Genomic DNA, 23,593 nt, shown 5'->3' on the forward strand with positions numbered 1-23,593 from the left:
GTGCCACACTGTCTCAGCTGCCATCTTTCAGATCAATCATTAAATAAAGGTCTTGTTATCTCCCATAGTGTGATTTCAGGGAAAATGATGTGAGTTGTCCATGGTGCATTGGTGAATATTTATCTCTCAATCAGTATCATAAAAACAAATGACCTTGTCACTATCACATCGCTGCTTGTGGGAGCTTGCTGTGTGCAAATTACAACAGTGACTAAACTTCAAAAAAAGTACTTTATTGGCTGTAAAGAGTTGTGGGATGTCTGTTTTGTTTCAAACTTTTATTTTTCTTTATATTTCATTAAATAGAGTACATACGCTATAGAGAATATTGAAAATTCAGCATTCCCACTAATGGTAATGCAGTGCACAAAGTATAAGCATTTTAAATGGTTACATAGTTTCAGAAAGAACAAAGTATTAATTGGACTTGTTTTACATAATTATATGGCCTATTTATTTTATAAGTATCTTTCAAATCTTGACAGAGAATATTATAACCAAAACATCTCATGCATCCATTCCAGCTGGCTGTTGGCATTTCTTTTTACTTTTGATTCGATAGACAATCATCTCTAATCAGTGAATTATTAAACAATCAAATTCATGAGCACTCAACGAATGGAAAGCTGCCTGATTATTTTTATATTGTCTGTAACAATAGACAATAATTACTGTGACATTTCAATTACTCTCCCTTCTGTGTCTTTGCAGCTACATACTCCGTATTTTCTGAATCACATACAGAAAGATTTGATGAAACATGATGTTTCCCCTACCTTTTCCAGCAGACCCTCCAACCACATTCATCTTTCTCAACCACCTCACTTTTTGTCAGAGGGTGACCTTATAGAGGTTTATAAAATCATGAGGGGCATGGATAGGATAAATAGACAAAGTTTTTTCCCTGGGGTGGGGGAGTCCAGAACTAGAAGGCATAGGTTTAGGGTGAGAGGAGAAAGATATAAAAGAGACGTAAGGAGCAACTTTTTCATGCAGCAGGTGGTACGTGTATGGAATGAGCTGCCAGAGGAAGTGGTGGAGGCTGGTACAATTGCAACATTTAAGAGGCATTTGGATGGGTATATGAATAGGAAGAGTTTGGAGGGATATGGGCCGGGTGCTGGCAGGTGGGACTAGATTGGGTTGGGATATCTGGTCGGCATGGACGAGTTGGACGAAAGGGTCTGTTTCCATGCTGTACATCTCTATGACTCTATGACTTTAACAGGCCTGAAAATATCTTTAGTGGCTTCCAAGTAGGATGTCATTTTCTGAACATAATAGTTTCCCTCTTAATCCAGTTTCACAATCCTCTCATGAGCCAATTAGTTTACAGAAGGTGAAGTAACACCAAAACGTAATATCTCAGGGTGGGGCTAACATAAGAACTAGAAGCAGGAGTAGGTCATTCAGCCCATTGAGCCTGCCCCACCCTATTTACATTCATGGCTGATTTGATAGGGGCTACAACTATATTTTCCTGCCTACCCTCATACCCTTTGCCTTCTTTTTCAATCAAGAAACGCATATTAACACTACAATTTGAAACCATATTCCCAGAGCAGTCTGTAGACCTGTCAATTACTATTCCATCTCATTCCCTTACCCCACTAAAATATTTACACTTGATTTTCCAATTACACTAAATTCAGGGACAGGCAAAATTCTGCTTTAAAATTAATTCTTAAGGACTTGTTTATTTGGCTATTTTGTTCCAGATTCACATTTTTTGAGACTTCATTTGATTGGGTCGGCTGAATAAATGGTCTTTGTTAAGAATGCACAGGCATTATGTACATCCTAGTGTTTCTGGGAAGTGTTGATCAAGCCACTCACTAACTAAAGTATATTAGGCAAAAGTGAGGACTGCAGATGCTGGAAACCAGAGTTTAGATTAGAGTGGTGCTGGAAAAGCACAGCAGGTCAGGCAGCATCCAAAGAGCAGGAAAATCGACGTTTCAGGCAAAAGCCCTTCATCAGGAAGGGCTTTTGCCTGAAATGTCGATTTACCTACTCCTCGGATGCTGCCTGACCTGCTGTGCGTTTCCAGCACCACTCTAATCTAAACTAAAGTATACTGTCAGTTTTTCTTAAAAAAAGACTTGTTTCATTCGTGCCAATTTGTAAAGCTATTAGAATATGTTTGTTTATATTAATTACAACTAACAACATCAAATGGAGGTTGGTTATGTAATGGTTGATTGGTAGTTTAATTTGTATTCCTTAATTCACCGCTTTGGTTTCAGAAGCGATCAGGTATATACTCAAGTTGCAGTTGATGGTCCTGTGTTCACTTTCACCAAGTTTTCAATTCCTCTGTTGCGTTATGAACAAGAGATACAAGATCTTGTAGTTTTTGAACTATTTTTCCAGAGTAAGGAGCAGTTAAGTTGTAGCTTCTCTCCAAATGATGGGCAGCGCTCTGGTATAGCTGATCCAGATTATTAGTTGTGAGCCTCTGGGTCACATTGGAATGATGGAGGATTTCTTGAAGCTTCTCCAATTTCTCATGAATGGTGGCGTATCCTTCCTGTCCAATTACTCCATGTAGCTCTTCATCAACAAACGCCAGTTTCTTCCAAACCAAAATGGTCTGGTTGAGAACCTTATCAATGAGTGGCTCCTCTTTCCATGTGAGTTCTTTTGCCAAGGTGGAAAGTTGCTTTGTTGAACTAACAACCCAGTCTTCAAGAATTCCATCAATACCTGCTATCTTTGCCCTTTGTAGGGGGAGAAATAATATAGCAATGTTTTCACAACTTACATGTAAAACCGACAACACAAGAACAGGTCAATGAGACTACTTTGTCTGTGATGGTGTTTATATCCTAATCAAGATTCCTCCCATCCTGTCTCTGTATCCCACTGTTCCATTCTGTGTCAAATAAGTAGCAAGCCCTGCCTCTGTAAAGTAATCTGTCCTTCACTTCCTCACTTATTTTTTGATGAAAATATACAAGGGGATACACAAAGGTAAAAATTGTTGTTGACCTTTCTTTTTTGAGTGTGGGGGTAGCAATGCCAGATCTCCACCATTACCTCCCCACCCTCTTCCCCCACCTCCAAGGCAGCATTGCTACCTCATCATTGATCTGAGCCTGTGCTGCTGAACACTCAGTGGACGGTTGAGCAGTGTGCACTGCTGCCAGGTGGTACGGACCTCTGAAAGGCACTCTGTCCCATAGAATCGTGGAATCCCTTCAGTGTGGAAACAGGCCCTTCGGCCCAACAAGTCCACATTGACCCTCTGAAAAGAAACCCACCCAGACCCATTCCCCCTACCATATTACTCCTGAGTAATACATTTAACCTACACACCCCTGAACACTATGGGCAATTTAGCATGGTCAATTCACCTAAATTGCACATCTTTGGACTGTGGGAGGAAACAGGAGTACCCGGAGGAAACCCACAACCCTCCACTCAGACAGTCGCCCAAGGTTGGAATCGAACCTGGGTCCCTGGCGCTGTGAGGCAGCAGTGCTAACCACTGAGCCAGTGTGCCACCCGTTGAAAGAGGAGCTGCCAACTGACTGTTCTGGCACTGGCTATAAATAGGAGCCGCACAACAGAGCACCTGAGAAAAGAGAGGTGTCCTGGGGTCATGATGTAATGCTGAAGGCCTCAGTGGCAGACATCAATGAGAGAAATGCTGATGTTTCTATAAGAACTTGGCCGCAGAGCCACACAAAGTTTCTTCATCTCACATGGGTGGCTAATGTCAGTAACTACACCTTCAGATAACATTTCCTATCCTATATAGCACCAACCACTTTCTTTGTCCAATGCGTTACAGCCCAAAATAACACATTAGTGTCCCCTGGCATTCATGATTCTGGCCTCATCTCCAAATATTCCAACTCACCCCCATACACATCCTACTGATGCCAGTCTTATCTCCAGCACTCATTGTTTTGACATACCTCTGGCTTTTGAGCATAACCCAAACACTATGCAACACAATTACTAACATATGCTTGCTATTGCAAGATGAGGTGCCTCATGACCATTTGGAGCAGAGCAAACCAATGAGGGATAGAGATACATGCACCTCCCTACCTCTATCAGCGTCACTAAGAACATTGAGGACAATGGTATGTTTCTGCCTTCTGCCCCATCTCAACATACATCTATCGCACTCTTACCCTGCTCTCTGGTGTGAAGTGCAAGTTAGGGATGTTGTGACATATAAAATCTACAACACAGGAACAGATCGATGAGACTGTGATGGTGTTTATATCCCATTCAAGGTTCCTCCCGCCCTGTCTCTGTATCCCACTTTTCCATTATGTGTCAAATATGTAGCAAGCCCTGCCTCTGTCAGAGTTTGCTTTGTATCTGAGCCCCTTCCCACAACCAATCAAGTCGCTCCTTCCAGCCATCTAAGAACAACCACCTACCAAGTCACAGAAGGTCCAGGAGAAATGGAGTCAACCCATCGAACAATAAGCACCAACAGCTCTGACACTGGCATTGCATGAATTCTAGAAGCTAATATAGAGTTAGGATCTGCATTCAGTGAAGTAATGGGTTCTACTGGCTGCAACCACACCAGAGAGAACTCCTAGTTTAGGAACAGGGTAACCAGAAAATGAGATGAAACTTCAGCTGCCCTCTAGAGGCTAAGATAATGACTGCAATGGGTAATGAACCAGAGTATACTGATGTTAGCTCCCCTGCAAGGGGGGATAAGATGATATCTTGGGTTCACTGATAAGGATGCAGAAAGAGGTCCTGGGGTATGGGCGATAGCTTCAAGTTACTGTCAAAGGGCTTGGGGATTTCCACTCCAACTTGGCAGAGGATATCACGTAGAGCTCTACCTCTCTGTAACCTCTGCTTCATCTCTCTGTATGGCCAGAAAGATTGCTGTTGCAATGCCAACAGCTTTAGAAGCCTTTATGTGGCCATGCCACCAAATTCCCTGAGCAAAACCCCCCACCCACCACACAATACACACCACTTCCCCTTCACTCCCAGTAGAGATGCAGGACCCTTTTCTATCACACCTATAAAAAAGTCAACTTCCTGAAACACTCCACAGTACTACCTCTGCAAACACCCAATTTGGTCAAAATCAGTTTACTTGCAAGTTGGACAATTGGCCCTCTAACCATGCCAGTGGGGGGAATTCCCTTTTACAATGACACTCATCTTCATTGCTGAGTGACTCAACACAGCATTTCTGTGGCCCCGTATGGTCCAAAATTGGAATTCACCAGGAATGGCTGCCTGGAGAAGAGCAGGTGATCACATGGCCTGTGGTTGGTGACCCAGAATGGAGCAGGATGGTCAGTGGGGCCGGAACAGGGTGGCTGGTGGTAGCCGGCTTGACAGCCCGGAGCGGTCAGCCTGTCATAGATGGCAGTCAGCTACTTGTGAGTCCCATAGTGGTCTGCCTAGGGCGGGGGGAGAGTGAGTTCATGTGTGGAAAGCCCCCAGCGTGGTGTGACTACAGGCTACAGAAGGACTCTAATGTCTGTCTTTTAACTTTATTTCTTTATTTTCTCAATTTATACAATGGATAACTGCAATGGAGAACCTTCAATCTTTTTCTTCCTTTCTCTTTCTTTGTACCTAATCTATTTTAGTGCCTAAGATCTGTAACTAGGTACTTTGTACCTAAGATGGTGCCGTGTATGGTGCCATTTCCTGTACTTCCTGTACTTATAAAACCTAACTCTAATTCTAATCTGGCCGGTTGGTAAAGTACCATTGACATGGAGTTGTATTCCTTAGCCACAGATGCCAACAAGACAATGCACAATAATAATCTACTGATATTAATGTTTGAGAAAATTCATAAAGAGAGGCTGATGGAGTTTTATCGTTTTGACAGCACAGTGGAGTGAGCAAAAAGGATCATTCTGATTGTTGGAGGATTGCTCTGAGCATATTTTGCTACCCTGCAACCCTTGGTTTTAAGGTGACCCCATCAAAGTTTACAGGATTAGAACTGGAAATGGCAAATTTAGTATCTGGCAGTTTAGTTTATTATGGTGAAGGAACCAAACACTATAGGATAAAAATTTAAAACTAGAAAACAGTGGGAACTCAGCTGGAGCTTGTTCATTTGGAAAGGATTACTGCGCCAGTGAAAACTATTGAAATGTGAAGTTGTTTTGTATCTAAGGGAGAGAGGAGCCTGAGGGAAAGAACAAGGTCAGGGTCAGATGTGTTGACATTAAAGCAGATTTCCTGTTGCTAAATATTTTAAATAAACAAATAGAGTGATTAGGCCATAAGACACACTGTGATCAGGCTGGAAGGATAATATCTGAACAGATTTCCTCACAATCTCAGGGAATCTAATCAGAAAATGTTGCAGTCACAGTCTTTAAAGAGAAGGAAAACCTAGACGTGGTCTGCTGCCTAGCGCCGCTCAGGATTGAGTAATCAGCCCATCTGTGCATATTCTCAGCTGACATTCATTACTGTTACAACGATAAGGATAGATTGGAGGGGTTCTTGTGGCGCAGTGGTAGTGTCCCTACCCCTATCCCTGTATCGAGAGACCAGGGTTCAAGTCCCAGCCAGCTCCAGAAGTGCATAATAACATGGCTGAACATGTTGATTAGGAAAAACAGGTTAAACTTAAAACAAAAAACTGAGGGTAACTTGATGTGAGCTGAGTGCCATAGCAGCAGGGATGTGTGGGGCGATGGCTGGAAACCATCCTCTGTTGTTTGCAAGGTCCTTTTGTGATGCAAGTGGTAGTGTTCCTACCCCTGGACCAGGAAGCCCAGGTTCAAGTTCCATCTGCTCCAAAAGTCTGTAATAACATCATTGAACAGGTTAATCAGAAAAACAGAATAATAAAATAAAATTTAAGGGTAACTTACTCGATGTGTTTAGAGAGAGGTGGTCAACTGCTGGGGATATAGTGCTTCATCTCCCCTCCAATCCATATTGATTGAGCCCCTTCCTGCTCTCTCCCTTCACTTTGATGGCTTGCATTACCCATGATGGGCTTTGCTTGTAAATATTTAATTGGCTACACAGGTGATTACCGTGGTGGTTAGTAGCATTAAAAAAAAGGTCATGGTGATTTGGTAATGGGAAAGTTGTACATGAGAGCATGTCTGGATATAAAAAAAAGAAAAATGTAAGGGTAACTTGAGAGGTTTTTGTTGGACAGTGGTAGTGTCCCTATCTCTGATCTAGAATGCCTGGGTTTGAATCCCACCTGCTTCCTATGTGTTTTGTAACATCTAAATACATTGATTCAAAAAACTAAGGGTAACTTGTATTGATAATCTGACTTTCAATTAAGTCAAACATCGCAAGGTGCATGATCAAATAGCACTTAATGCTCAACCACATGAGGCAATATTGTAATTTGTGACCAAAAGCCTGGTCAAAATCAAAAGTTTTAAGGAATATCTTCAAGGTAGAGAGAGTGACTAAGTGAAAATACATCTGATGATGTTTAAATAACTGGTCACAAATTACTTACTGAATTGATTTGCCAATGTCAGACTGCGAGAGGCCTTCAATGGCTCTAGTAACTATTTCACTCCTGATATTGAATAAATCCCACAAAGGTTGTGGCCTGGATACGGGTTCACTCAATTCAGTTTCATTCTGGGGGATAACATTACCCTGGATTCCTGAGGAAGAAGATAAGAAAAAAATTCTGCTTAGTCAGGATGTTTATGTGTAAAGATAATGTGAGTGGCTACATCCTTAATGTCAAGAGATGGGATGGCCGAGTGGTATTACATAGGATTGTTAATCCAGAGATCCAGGTCATGTTTTGGGGACCTAGGTTTGAATCTCTGCTGGGACTGATGATGGAATTTGAATTCAATTTTTAAAAAAATATGGAATTATGAGTCTAATGATGATCAATCCATTGTCAAGAAAAGCCAACTGATTCACTAATGTCCTCTAGGGAGGACATTGCCAGCCTAGACAGCAGTGCCCTGATCCCATGACTGAATAAAAATAAGCTCAATTATGTAATCAGTCTTCTTTACGAAAGACCTATTTCTCATAATAGTCCAGGTTGATGAGTGCCTACAGCATGGACAACATTCAGATGTCAGCCGTGACTCAGTTGGTAGCTGCTGAAGCTCCAAGAGCAAAAATACCTTTGAATCCTGAGTATGAAATCAAGGCTGACTCTTCAGTGCTGGACGGAGGGAGTGCTGCCTTTCACATTGAGTATGAAACCAAAATCCCATCTGTAATTCCATGCTGATCCCATTTAGAACAGAAGTAAAAGGCAATCCTCCTAGGAATCCGGGCAAATATTTATTCCAACATCACACAAATAGATCATTGGGGTCAGGGTGAAGGTCTCACCTTCTCAACCTTGCCTCTCGCCTGAGGTGTGGTGACCCTCAGGTTAAACTCACCACCAGTTGTCTATCAATGACACAGCAGACCCATTGTTAATAAGAGAGCAGCCCTATGATCTGCTGGGACTGTGGCCACTTTGGTTGCTTATAAGATTTTGTCAAGTATAAATTGATTGACATATTTCCTACATAACCACATTTCACAAAAGTGCTTCATTTGATGTAAAACTCTTTGGTATGTCTAATTAGTGTAGAAGATGTTATCTAATTTCATGCCTTTCTTTTCTTATTGTCACCTGATGTCCATGAACATACCTTCTAGCCCAGGGGGCTACACTACAATGCAGGATAGGAAAGCCTTGCTCACTGTAACTGAGAGTTACTTAAACTGGGTCTTGAGATCAAAATGGTTATTCAAATACTTCTAAGCGTAATGAACAAGAGTGCCCATCTCACTGAGCCATCACAAAGTGTGTCACGCACAAGCAATTCATTAGTTTTATGCTGCCATCGTATGCACAGCAAGATTCCAAAAATAAGCAGTTTGAAGGGGGATGTCAGTATGGTTTGGATGATGCGGTTTGAGGAAGGACTAATGGTCAGGCCACGGGGAAAATTTTCAGATAATGTTTGACAGATAATACCCTGGGAACCTCACACTATTGAAATAGCCAGTGTCAAATCTCATCTGAATCATAAATCCACATTCTTTCCATCCATCAGTATCAAAATTAATCTCATTACTATTTGTTTTGATGACAGCCTTGAATATAACAGAGCTGAAAATTTCTTCAACTCTGGACAACATCACAAAAATAACCTTAATTAACAAAAAATGTACCTGTGATACACTATAAATTCTTCTTTATTATGCTTAGATTAGATTCCCTACAGTGTGGAAACAGGCCCTTTGACCCAACCAGTCCACCAAAGATTAACCCACCCAGACCCATTTCCCTCTGACTAATGCACCTAACACAATGGGCAATTTAGTCTTTGGACTGTGGGAGGAAATCTGAGCACCCGGAGGAAACCCTCACAGACACAGGGAGAATGTACAAACTCCACACAGACAGTCACCCAAGGCAGGAATTGAACCTGAGACCCTGGTGCTGTGAGACAGCAGTGCTAACCACTGAGCCACCATACCACCCCTTTTTAGGGAAGTTAATCAAAGTCACCACATTTTCTCTTATTTTTAGGCTATCAAAATGACACCAGAATTTGGCAACAAATGCAAGTTTTCACACTAATGTATTGTATTTCACTGTGAAATACATGTGACAATAAATCATTCATTCATTCACATGAGCTAAGACAATGGTCTGTAGCCTGGCAATTGATAAACTGGTCAATTGCTTCCAGTCTAACTGGGTCACTTGTCAGGGTGACCTTGGCTCCCATGATCCTCCCATAGCCATTTTAATTCAGCTGTGTCAGAGATGCTGAGGGAGCACTTTGTTCAACTTCTGTTCCTCCTGCAGAGATCTTTCATTGAACACATCCCATTTAACATTGTAGCTGAATCATAATCTGAATGGATAACTAATAGGAAATGTGTTCCATTCAATTGTACTAATGCTCTTCACTTTGGTGTAGATTGGAGGGAGCTGCACTTTGTATCTGGGACATTTCACGCCCAGCTGGATTTGTTGAATGATGACCCAGAGTGCAAAATGTGGAGAGATGTTTGATCCTAGCGGTAAGACCTCTCAAAATGAAAGAACTGACCCTGTCTCCTGTATTCAGCAATGTAGGACATGGGTGTTGTGGTATATTTCATTTTATGTGTTGCAATTTACAGAACCTCAAGCTCCCTGTACTGCACAAACAAAGGAAACTGGAAACCTGTTAAAATAATCTATTGCTCTGATTTTCAGTTTCCTACATCATTGTTTTGTTTTACTAATGTTTTGTGTTAGTTTGAAGAGACTTTTAATGTACCTTTGACCACAAGGAGCATCAAAGTAACTGTAAGCATCTTCATGACGGTGTCAGGTCCTCACACCTCTGTGGCGGCTAGAGAATTGAATGGGCATAACCATTATATTTGGCATGATTTATTTATTAGAAGGTTCATTGTCACAGCACAATTCTTTACCAACCATACACAGGAAACACAGAATTAAATTATTAATGACGGTTATTGCTGGGTCCCTTCACGACATTGGAGTGACCTTTGGAGCCAGATAGAAGATAAGATATCCCAAGCTTTGGGTATTTCACAGATCATTTTGTAATTTTCCCTGCCATTCTATTCTTACAAAGGGTTTTTGTAAAGGAGTAACGCTGTCTAACTAGAAACTATGGAAACCTTTGGTGAGAACACATTCTAAGTATCGTGTGTAGTTTTAGTCTCCTAACTGTTAGAAAAATATACATGTTAAAGCACTTTCTTCTCAGCCTACTAATTTTTCTAGCCCTGTATATCAAAACTATGAAAATTTCTCTCTCCCTAAAGCTTTCTTCTTCCTACGGGGTCGGGTTTATAGAACTGAAGTATGGGACTCAAGTATGGTCTTGGCCTTATTCCCAATGCCTTCACATAATCTTTTAAACTGTTTCCACTATTGACCCTTGGACTTTTGGTTCAAAAAGATGCAGAGAATGCAGTAAATGTATATCCTACATAAGTCATCATTGAAGCTCCTGATACCTTTTTGGAATCTGTCCTGTTTGTACATTTCTTTCATTTGAGCCTAAGAAAATATACTGACAGCTGTGAAAGTTGAGTTCAAATCCACCCTGGACTAGTGGCTAAGTCTTTCTTGGTGTCTGCTGGTTGTAAGGTTTCTATGTGAAACAAGTTTAAGTAACCTAGTCTGACAGCAATTTATTATAACAAAATATCTGCCTTTTTTCAAGATCATTTCCTGGTTACTTATTCTGCATTGCATTTGGGCTGTGGCTGCACAATTTCCACACACTTCCCTTTTTAGTTTCAAATTGCCTTTAGTTTCAATCATTGCTTGAACTTCTTAACCATATCATTCATCAGTTCTGGACAGTTACAAATTAGCAAGTCTTTACTCATTAATAGTTGGTTGTTATAGATGTAAACCATAACAGATGTCTTTGTTGCTACAAGTTTAGAAGACCTGCAAAATCAGACAAAAATGAGCAAAACACCCCCACAATACGAAAAGGTGCTCCATTCCCTAATATTAACATCATTCACCTTCATAGGAGTAGATTGGAGAGAGTTTTACTTTGCATCTGGGGCATTCCATGCTGAGGTGGGTTTGTTGAATGTTGCCCTAGAGTGATAAATGTGGAGTAATGTTTGATATCCTGACAGTAGAAGAATCAAGCTTGCCTTCTGTCATTCATTGATACAGGACATGGATGCTGTGATATATTTCACTCTGTACACTGCAATTTCCACAATCTCTCCATGTTGTGCAGATGATGGAACCCACAAACTGGAAATCTGCCAGCTTCATATATTGCTGTGACTTATTAAGGCACAGGTAGGAAGTGGAAATATTTTCAGTGATGCAGCAGAGACTGTTTAGAACTGAATGCATGTAATTGGGGAAGATAAAAGAATATTTTCTTCAGGTAATGGTTCCATACTGACCTAGGTGCTTGATATTGACACTGGCCGTTCATCACTTATTGAGGTGATTACAGTTGGTATTTTTAAAAGCTTGCTGGTCTTATTTTGTTCCAGAATTCTTTGCAGCTCCTGAAAATTCCACTCTGCTCCCAGTTCAGGAGTAAAGATTTAGTTTGACCAGCTCAAACCTTCTCAAATTGCAGGTAGCTCGACTTCCTGATCATTTAGCTGGGCTGTAGTCACTGTGATTGAGAACACGCTGAACAATAGGTATTTTTATTGAAATTACTTTTCTATTGTACAGGTCATAGAGAAAACACAAGAATTATTGTAAAAGGAATACATACGCTTTTAAAAATATTTATAAATTTACTCCAATAAACATGTGCATTTTCTAAATTATCAACATTAAAAATTGAAGTATTTAACTATTAACTGATTTTTCAAGTCTGACACCAATAAATGGCCAGTAATTCCAACAACAAGAGACATAGAAACAGATATACGTTGCCTACAGTATCTGGTTAAGAAAGCATTCAGCATTTGATTTTGAGAATTAGCCACTGTGACCATTTATCTCCGAGGTTTAAATTCAACAGAAAATAATATGTCAAGTCTTATGTGAAAACCAGTACTGATGGGCACACAGCTGTATGTAACTTAAAAATAGTTGGCACTAACTTGGAAAGCTGTAGAAAATTGATAATGTTAGCAATAAAGTAGGACAGGGTTATTTCTCCAAGTTTTACAATAAACTACAATCTTGGGAGAAACAGCTTTTCTGCTCCAATTGTTCAGTCAACACATAACTTGTGTTCCTTTTCTTAGTAAAGCATATTTAATAAGCATTAAAGTGAATTTATGCTGTTGGTAGCAGTTTGGGACTGCATATTTACTGTATAATATGTATGGCTGTCACAGTAATCTTTCTCAGATACAGGGGACATTTAGTGGCAGAATCCCATCTGTCCAGTTACTCACAATGTAAATGGGTGAGTCAAAACATAAAGTGTTCAGAAGCCCCAGACAACTCCCTGGAGATGTTTAACATTAAAGTTGGCACCATACCAGAATTACTGCCCAAGAAGACACAAATGCCACCTGGCATCATGACAGGGCTTCCTCTAGGGACTCTCATGTCAATCCCCTCTGGACTTGAACCAAATTTTACTTCAGAATTATGCTATAATGTCAGTACTACTTTGAAACAAGAGTTGCTTTGCAGGAAATAGTGGAAAGTGACCCTTAAGATTGAATGTATATTACATCTACAAATAGTTCGTTTCCATTGAATGAAATGCAGACAGATCTTGCTGAAGATGATCAAATGAATCAAATGATCAAATGATACAATGAATTAAGTTGGAGTATGTGGTCAGTTATCACAAAGTGATCCTATAGCTACCTACAAGGAATCAACTGAGTAAAATAATTGCCATTCTACTCACAACATGCTTCTAAAATGTTGTTTCTATCCATACATCTGTCTCATAGTACCAGGGACCTAGGTTCGATTCCAGCCTCAGGCGACTGTCTGTGTGGAGTTTGCACATCCTCCTCATGTCTGTGTGGATTTCCTCCGGGTGTTCTAGTTTCCTCCCACAATTCAAAAGATGTGCAGGTTGGTGAATTGGCCATGCTAAGTAATCTATAGTGTTCAGGGATGTGTAGTTAGGTGCATTAGTCAGGAGTAAATTTAGGATAATTGGGTAGGGCAATAGTCTGGGTGGGTTACTCTTCGGAGGATTGGTGTGGACTTGGTGGGCTGAAGGGCCTGTTTCCACACTGTAGGGAATTTATGGTTCTATGAATCTGAAAATTAGGCATCATGTTGTGTCAGGTTTAGGTTTAGGGTCAGAGATGGCAATTTCTTTGTTACATTTATTTTATCTAATATAGATCACATCTACTGCTCTGCCCTCATCAATCATTTCCTTTATTGGTCAGAGTATTGAGTACAAGTGTTGAGAGGTCATGTTGCGGCTGTACAGGACATTGATTAGGCAACTGTTGGAAAATTGCGTGCAATTCTGGTCTCCTTCCTATCGGAAAGATGTTGTGAAACTTGAAAGGGTTCAGAAAAGATTTACAAGGATGTTGCCAGGGTTGGAGGATTTGAGCTACAGGGAGAGGCTGAACAGGCTGGGGCTGTTTTCCCTGGAGTGTCGGAGGCTGAGGGGTGACCTTATAGAGGTTTACAAAATTATGAGAGGCATGGATAGGATAAATAGACAAAGTCTTTTCCCTGGGGTCAGAGAGTCCAGAACTAAAGGGCATAGGTTTAGGGTAAGAGGGGAAAGATATAAAAGAGACCTAAGGGGCAACTTTTTCACGCAGAGGGTAGTATATGTATGGAATAGCTTCCAGAGGATGTGGAGGAGGTTGGTACAGTTGCAACATTTAAGAGGCATTTGGATGGGTATATGAATAGGAAGGATTTGAAGGGATAGGGGCCGGGTGCTGACAGGTGGGACTAGATTGGGTTGGGATATCTGGTCGGCATGGACAGGTTGGATGGAAGGGTCTGTTTCCATGCTGTACATCTCTATGACTCTATGGCTCTATCTCATTCATCACCACCTAGCAGTGTGCACTGTGCTACCTGTAGGTCACACCCACCAGGGATAGAGGCACAGTGATAAAGATAATCAAGGCTAAGTTGTGCTGAGAATCCTCAAAATCAACTCTGAACCCCATGAAATCACATGGAATCAGGTCAAACCTTGGTCAGGAAGCCTCATAAGAGCTATTACCACCCACCTCTGTGCATCAGTGGAGAAGGGCTTGAAACATAAACATGATAGGTGTTTCTACAGGAATTAAAAAAGACAAGTGAAGTTTGAGTCCTCTAGACACTGATAATGGGGAGTTAATAAGGAAAAGGTGAATTAAATGATCAAATATTTATTGTGAAGGAGGCCAAGAGAATCATCCAGGGGATACTTCAGGCTAGATATAGTTTTGAATGCTTTAGTTTCTTTTTTGTGCTGAGTCATTGATGGTCGAATCACTTAGCTCTATCACATGGTATTTATGCTGTTTGGCATGAAAGTCATCCAGTTTTGGATCTTCACCAGGTAACGCCATTTTCAGATATAGCTGACACTACTCGTGGCATCCCCTACTGCACTCTTCATTCAAATCAGTGTTGAACGCCTAACTTGATGATAACATTTGAGTGGGAAATGTTACTGGAGTGCTAAACCACGAGGTTGCACAATGTGTTGGAGTACATTTCTGCTGCTGATGGCCCATAATGCCACATGGATACCCAGGCTTGAATTGTGAGATTTGTTCAAAGTTTGTTTCTTAGTGCCACACAATACAATGTAAGATGTAATTAATGTGAAGGTATGATAATGTCTGCTTTGACTTCAGGAATTGGGAGGTCATGTTGTGGCTGTACAGGACATTGGTTAGGCCACTGTTGGAATATTGCATGCAATTCTGGTCTCCTTCCTATTGGAAAGATGTTGTGAAACTTGAAAGGGTTCAGAAAAGATTTACAAGGATATTGCCAGGGTTGGAGGATTTGAGCTATAGGGGGAGGCTGAACAGGCTGGGGCTGTTTTCCCTGGAGCGTCAGAGGCTGAGGGGTGACCTTATAGAGGTTTACAAAATTATGGGCATGGATAGGATAAATAGACAAAGTCTTTTCCCTGGGGCTGGGGAGTCCAGAACTAGAGGGCATAGGTTTAGTGTGAGAGGGGAAAGATATAAAAGAGACCTAAGGGGCAACTTTTTCACGCAGAGGGTGGTACGTGTATGGAATGAGCTGCCAGAGGATGTGGTGGAGGCTGGTACAATTGCAACATTTAAGAGGCATTTGGATGGGTATATGAATAGGAAGGGTTTGGAGGGATATGGGCCGGGTGCTGGCAGGTGGGACGAGATTGGGTTGGGATATCTGGTCGGCATGGATGGGTTGGACCGAAGGGTCTGTTTTCATGCTCTACATCTCTATGACTCTATAAAAGAAAATCTCATTCTCTCTCAGGCTTCAGAGATGTCCCCTCAACAGAGACCAGCCTTAACATCAGAATAGTTTGTTTTTGAAGTTTATGTACAGGAGTGGGTACTCTATACAGCCTCTTCCCTCCCTTGTGCAGGAAGGCACATTACACTTGGACTAACCAACTCAACCACATTATACCATTAGACATTATTCCAGAGAATATTTGGAAAGTTAGCCAAAGAGCTGTTTGGCGATCTGAACAAAACTGAATATCAAAAAAGGTCTTTTCATTGATTGGAGCATTACTGAAATACAGTTTCTTGTAATTTTACCTGTTTCCATGTACTACAGTTTAGACCTCAGAAAACAATGAGAAGCATCCCTTACCTGCTCAAATTAGTCTTCCTGCTTGTGCACTGTACATCTGCTTTCTCGTCCTCAGATTTCTGAGATTTATTAACTTCATGTTATTTCTTCCAGCTGATAAGGAAAGGAATCATTAGCTAATTTGAATTACTTATTTTTCATTCATATGGAAATGGAGGATCAAGGACCAAAACTTCTGACCACTCAACATTTTGCATCTCACGAAATATTAACAGAACATGGTTAGAAGTTGATGTTTGTCTAACTTAATTGATCAATAAATGCAGTGCCACCGAGGTCAATTAAATCTGCATCTGATTGTAAAGTTGCTGCAAAAATTGCCAAGGTTGCGTCCGAAATGTTTAGCGAAACAAAGGACTGGGCCAAAAGTGAGAAATGCACAAGGAAAAATATCATGGAAATGTATCGTGCAATAAATAAAATAAAAAACCTCTGGGTGAATGCTTACTGCCAAAACAAATATAGTCCAGTAACTCAAACAACAGCAATTTCACACTGTGAGAGAGACAGACATAAATCCATAGTTGGAGTAAATGTTTCTAAAAAATGTTTCAATCGAAAGGTAAAATGGCGTGGTCTATAATCGGGACGAATGGATGGATTGAAGTCACATTTTATCACCACAAGACATCTGGTCACGTCTGAAAAAGATGGAATAGTAAAGCACAAAAGGAAGCCATTCAACCCATTGATTCTGTGCCATCTCTTTCTTAAAAAAAATGCAGTTTGTCCCAGTCTCCGGTTATTCACAATATCATTGAAATGTATTTTCTCTGATAAACTTTTTGTGTGGAAGCAGATAAAATGAACAATACAGGGGCATTTTACTTTATCCTGCCAATTGGGATATTGACTTTCAGTTTGGATCCTTGTGTTACTATCAATTTAGTTTTATTCTCAGGGAATACATGCAAAACTAGATCTTTCAAAACAGTTCATTCATCATCAGGTTGATGTTAGAGCGCATTTCATTGCATTTACACTTCTGGCTAAAGGATTACTGAAAAGTACGACATTATGGTTAAATCATAATTATAATTAGTTAGCATTTCGTTAGTAGCAACAGACTGTGTGTCACAAATTTTTTTTGGGAGACACAAATAAAAACATCCGCTATAATGATTTCTGATGTTAAGGAGCAAAATTGATCATGCACACCATGTCTAAGACAGTAGGATGAACGACACGCTGAATGATCAATACGTTGTAAATCTTACAGAATAGCTGCAGGTTCCATTTGCAATGTATGTGGAGCTCGGCCACTCCACTTCCACCTCTGGTGCCTCTTGTTTCTTGGTAAACACTTCGCTGCAGCCTCTTTGTTCCCCTGTTATAGCCTCCATCTCCACCTCATCAAGTTTCAGGGAACAGGGTTGTGTGTATCTGGTTCACAACTGGTTTATCAGCACAAGTTATTTTGCTCTTACTGCAGAATTATTCTGGGAAGCAAAAATACATCTGGTTTCTTGGCTCCTCTCTTGCTTCACTCCTTTATGCTTCCTGCCTTCCATTATACCCCAACAATGGATTTTTTTTTTACAGCCAGGATTGATGGCATCAGTTTAGCTCCCTCTGCCACTCCCCCATCTCTTGCAAATTTCTTGGCCCTAGCTCTGAATTCAGGTCTTCCCCACGTGTCTCATGCAATTCCTACATGGCCTACATGTAAAACCTCACCAGGTCATCAGCTAACTATTATGTCCCAAACATCTTCATGTGATTGTTTCTGTCCTCCACAGCGGTATATCAGAAGGAAAAGGAATGGCTAGGGTACTATGCAGAGCATGGCAAATGTGTGACTTTCCATCATTATCAGAGTCTGTTTAAGCAGTTTTACTAAATGAGCACTGACTGTGAAGGATACAACAGAAATTAAATAATGAAAAAGGGTCCCTTGCACATTCAAGTTGACATTGCCCAAGAGGGAAATGAACCAACATTTCCAGCTCTGACTTACTCCTGACAGTGCTTGGTTAACATGGCAGATTACGATCCAGAAGCTGGGCCAGACATTCTGAAAGATTCCAGATTGCTATCACCCAACTTTGCCCTTAATGTGACTCGTGCAGACAATGGTGAGACCTGGGCTGACATTGGCACAGCCCATTCAGATGATGGGGGCTTCACTCAGGGATGGACAAACAGCAGGAATTGATGCAGCAGAGTCAAGGCAGCAGTGCAAGCTTTGGCAGGCTCTCAGCAGTAACTGAAAATCTGGAGGAAAGGCATGTGAAACCTTGTTTAGGCAACTTCTTATTCCACAGTGTTCTTGTTGGAAAAGCGTCAGCAGCCGCAAGTGGAGACTGGAGTATGACTCTGGCTTGCTTCGTAGCAATATCAATTTGTTTGTACCATACTCTGCTGCTGCTTGCCATCTTCAAGAGGACTCTGCCAGCACTGCCCATCTGTCACCTTTGACCTGGTTTTCTATTTTGTTACTGATAACCTAATCTGACCCTTCATGGATCGGCTGGCTTCGTGTCAGTTTTAAATCTGTTGCTTGCTTGCTTTGGAATAAGTCTTTCAAGTCGTACTGTAAACACTCATGCTGAGTACTGGAAAAGGGACTTTTTGGTTGCAATTGATTTAACCATCTCTACATAGAGAACAGTAAAGCTGTTTGGGATCTGTGTGGATTATATGTTTAAAAAAAAACAGAAATTATAGTGAATGTTCTTTAAAGAAATGGAATTTCCCACCCAGTAAGGTAGACCTTTGATTTTTTGTTAAGCTTTTTTCTCCAGCAAACAGTTACCAAATTCAGGGGACTTTCTCACTGCTAAACTCTTTCACATGAACTATAGAGAAGCAGAGAGTCACTTGAAAATAAACCTCATAAGGTGTGCTTAACATACCCTGGGGCTAATTGAGATCCCCCGAGATTTTTAACTTCAAAATCATCGATTCGACACAGGTGGCAGGTAACAGCCAAATTACTCACTTCGAACATTTGTGTGCGTCATAATTCTTCACGTTAAAATATAGCTCCAGTGACAATCTGCTGTGTATAATTCCAGATTGAATGAGCCAAAAGACAACAGTATTATCAGAATGATTTCCTTTCAACATTTACTTCTGTTTGAACCATAAATTGAAACTCTATATGTCACAGATAAGAAGACATTAAAAGACAAAAATAACAGGCTGTGGCAGAAATTTTACAAGTTGCCAAATTCATTCTGAAATTGAAAAAATTGAAGATGAAATTGACACTGGAGTTTGTGATTTCTAGGCCACATTCAACCAGCATGCAGCCCTGCCAATGAGCTCATAGTCAAATGGACCTTGTCTGCTTTGCCCAATCTGTTGTTTGTGAGATTGCTGTTGTTTGAGTTAGAGAACTGTATTTATTTTGGCAGACAGCATTCACCTATTTATCTGTTGCAGAAAACAACCTGCACATTTTTTTTGTTGCATTCCTGGCTTTTGGTCTGCTCTTTAATTCCTAGTTATGAATTTCACACAAACTTGACAATTACTATGCTACAGTTGGGAGCAGCAGAATTCGGAGGGTGGAAATCTCTGGAACTGTATGAATCTAGAAATTTCACAAGAGAAAGATTACAAATTTAATGGCATCTCAGAATGCTAATTGGAATTGGCTTCAAACAGATCTAGCAACTGAAGACTGAGCATCTAGGAGGTGATAAATGAAGCCTTTCTTATCAATAGGAAAATCAGCAATGATAGGGAAAGGGCAGGAAAGAGGAGTTGAGGATTAGCAGGTCAGCGATGATCTCATTGAATTGCACAGCAAGCTCAATGGGCTGAATGGCCCACTTTTGCTCCAAACCTTGTGATCTATGAGCAAATAGTTTGAAAAATACGTTAACTCCAAATTCAACAAGAAAGATATCACTCAATGAATGCTCAAATAATTTTAACCATGTTTACATGATCTTCGACTGAGAAGGTTAATTATGCTGGAAGCTTACAGCCCCATATGTCAATCCAGTAGTTGTTAATAATTGTCTTCTCTCTTCACTTCCTCATTCCATCAATTTTATTTTTGAGGAATTGAGAAAGAATGGGAGAGGATGTTGACATCCTGAGATGAAACCACTTCATCGTACTCTGCTTCCACAATGAACAATGAGTTTAGATAGTCTGTTTTTCCTTACAGGGATTCTCCCAGAACTGGTTCATAAGTTTGAGATATGAGAAACGTGAAATTAGTGAAAAACAGAAATTTATCTGATACAGATATCAAGGACAATGAACAGATGTTTGATTTGCATCCAGATGTGTTAAAACATTTTTCTAAAGGAGGGTCTTGTCAAAACTACTGAAGTCCATTGCTCAGAAAACTAACAATGTTGCAAAATGACGAAAAGACACAACAGGTACAGCGTTGACTGGATCATGCTAAATCTTCCTTTTTGTAAGCTTCATGATTTTGAGAAGAGTGAAGAGGCAAGATGCACTGAAGTATTTATAACAGATAAAAATTATTGTTTCAATAGTGACAATTGAGGGAGGAGGAAGGTTATGTCTTCAATATAACTGGTGCTTAGCAAGAACAAGAGAGCAACATTCACCGAAATGGCATTGATAAGTCAAAAGAGAACAAAAGTTTTTACAGGTAAATTGAATGTTAAGAGTCAGATAAGTCAATAAATTTTATTTGTAACTTCATTACAAAGAGATTTTGGAAGATTAACCTCAAACCTTACGGGGATTCAGGAGAGATAATGTCTAGTGGTATTATCATGAGACTATTAATCCAGACACTCAGGCCATGTTCTGGGATTCAAATCCTGCCATAGCAGATGGTGGAATTTAAATTTAATAAATACCTGAAATAATGATGGCTATGGAACCATTGTTGATTGTCGGGAAAACTCATTTGTTTCACTAATATCCTTTAGGGAAGGGAACTGCCATCCTTACCTGACAGGACTCCGGACCCACGTCATGCGGTTAGCACTTAACTGTCCACTGGGCAATTTGGGGTGGGCAATAAATACTTGTCTGACCAGTGATGTCGTCATCTTATGATTGAATTAAAAGGAAGAAAATTAAAAAGGTACCGAGAGGAATAGTTTTGGCTAATGCTGAGTGTCATTGTGAAAAGTTTTAAACCTGACTAATTTGCTGAACTTTGCCCCTGAATCAGTAAAAATGATGATCTAACACTTATTACATTGCTATTCTGTGAGTTTAGTGTTCACAAATAGGCCACAGTTTCTTTGCAATACAGCACTAATTATACTTCAAAACAAGTACTCCCCTTGAGATGTCACAAGTCATGAAAAGTGGAAAAATTAATGCAGATTATTTCTTTCTAACTTTGCTAACCTCATCATGGCACAAACAACAAAATAGAAAATATAAAGAATATTTCAACTCCAAATATTTTCAAACTATATCAAAAAATGTAGCTCAGCCTAAAATGGATATTGACTTCAGCCTTCAACATACTGCCCTTGAATTATACAAGGAATTAAAGAGAAGTTTAAAGAGAAAAACGTTTTACTACCAGCATCTATAACTAAAGTTGATGAATAATTACCCTGTAGATCATTTATTCAATTCTTGATATTGTAGTTGTTTGCGGGAACGGCTTTGGTAAGTACAAATTGAGTTATGACAATTGGATTCAGATGACCTTAAATGCAAAGTTAACAAACTTTGAGAAATTTGAGAAAATTATGGTCTACGTACCCTAAATGTCTATTCATTACTGAGAAACCTGGGGACAGCAGATGTAGGGATGGGGTACAGTATAACTATAATTGTAATTAACAAAAACAGTGGTTAGATGACACCAAACAAAACTGCAACAGAAGGCAATGAGTGAGGGAGGAAAGAAGCGGGACTTTTCCAGCATCTGAACAAGTTGGACAATGGCATGAAAATTTGGAGAAAATTGAAACATTTAAGAGGCATTTGGATGGGTATATGAATAGGAAGGGTTTGGAGGGATATGGGCCGGGTGCTGGCAGGTGGGACTAGATTGGATTGGGATATTTGGTCGGCATGGACGGGTTGGACCGAAGGGTCTGTTTCCATCCTGTACATCTCTATGACTCTATACGAATGAAAAAAATTAGATTCTTGACGTTGAGAAAAAAATAAAGTCTGATTTTCTCTTTAGGTTTTCATCAATGAGATGAGAATTTCACCTTATTTGCATATGTCAGCATCTCATTTTACCTAATCGCACTTCATTTATCTGCAGGCTCCTATTCTTCCAGGTACCGGAGAGAGACCAGATGGTGCCACCAAGGCTGCACTAGGGATCTGTATGGCATCTTCCAATCCTTAACCCACAAACATATCAATATGGTACTAATTAATTTTCTGCCACATCACATCACTTCATTTCATTTCCCCATGATGAGGTCAATGCTGCAGCCTGCCCAGTAGACTTTGTCAACACAGCCAACCCCTCTCAGATGCAGGAAAAAAAGAGTTTATACACATGGTGCTGAGAGGGCCATGTCATAATGCAGTTGAGATCATTATCAATCAACATCTCAGTCATCTGTGAACATTGGGACCACATCCTAGAATTCTGCACCAGTTACAGATGCTGGTAGTAAAATGTTTTTTTCTTTCAACTTCACTTTAATTCCTTGTATAATTCAAGGCCAATATGTTGAAGGCAGAAGTCAATAATCATTTTAGGCTGAGCTACATTTTTTGATATAGTTTGCAAATATTTGGAGTTGAAATATTCTTTGTATTTTCTATTTTATTGTTGTTTGCGCTATAATGAGGTTAGCAACCCTGGAAGTTGCCTATATTGTTGATAACTCTTAGGGTCCTGCTTCAGTCCAAGGGCCAGATACTTCTCAAGAGTGGCTACTGAGAAACAATGGCTACTGTCTCTAAACATTGTATTCAACCCCTTGACTGAGGCCAGGAGAAGATAAAAATAGCCCATTCTTCTACGAAGGCCACCATGGAGCACACAGAGGCATTTCCAAGGTGAGGATCCAGTGCTTGGACCAGCCTAGGGCCAGGGAAGGGGGTGGGTGGGGTGGGGGGGGGGGAGAGGTGGTATAGCCTCCACTATGTCTGTCATAATCTGAGCACACTATATCCTGCACAACACAAGCTGGTGAAGAGGGGAAGTGATGGATACTGAAGAGTTGAGAGAGGCAGCAGCAAACTTCTGGGGAGGAGGAAGAGGAAGACATTGTCTTCACTGTGACAGGTGATTGCAGAGTGGATGTAATGAGCAAGATAGGACATTGACGACAGCCAGTTTCCAAAAGATGGGAACTGGATGGAGACAACATTCATTGACTGTAAAACTGTACTTGCCCCAAAGGAAACTGCCACTGTTTAGTCCCAAAATTAAGCACAGATTTTTTTTTGTTTGTTCTTTCTTCATTTTTATTCAACAATAATAAAAGCGCACGTTAAGCATTTGAAGACTTC

General features: G+C 40.4%; 1 pseudogene across 1 annotated transcript; it reads right to left on the reverse strand.

Moving 5' to 3' along the window:
• Window positions 1-259: 259 nt before the first annotated feature.
• Window positions 260-16,359, reverse strand: LOC122540632 (uncharacterized; annotated as a pseudogene). Its single transcript, XR_015751971.1, has 5 exons — window positions 16,205-16,359; window positions 11,884-12,104; window positions 10,248-10,322; window positions 7,457-7,610; window positions 260-2,720 (listed from the first exon to the last, which is right to left on the reverse strand). The product of XR_015751971.1 is annotated as an uncharacterized LOC122540632 (transcript).
• Between the last annotated feature and the right edge of the window lie 7,234 nt (window positions 16,360-23,593).

The sequence above is a fragment of the Chiloscyllium plagiosum genome, unplaced genomic scaffold, assembly GCF_037043375.1.
Source record: "Chiloscyllium plagiosum isolate Xiang-an unplaced genomic scaffold, Cpla_swu_hap1 HiC_scaffold_29, whole genome shotgun sequence".
In the NCBI taxonomy this organism is placed as follows: domain Eukaryota; kingdom Metazoa; phylum Chordata; class Chondrichthyes; order Orectolobiformes; family Hemiscylliidae; genus Chiloscyllium; species Chiloscyllium plagiosum.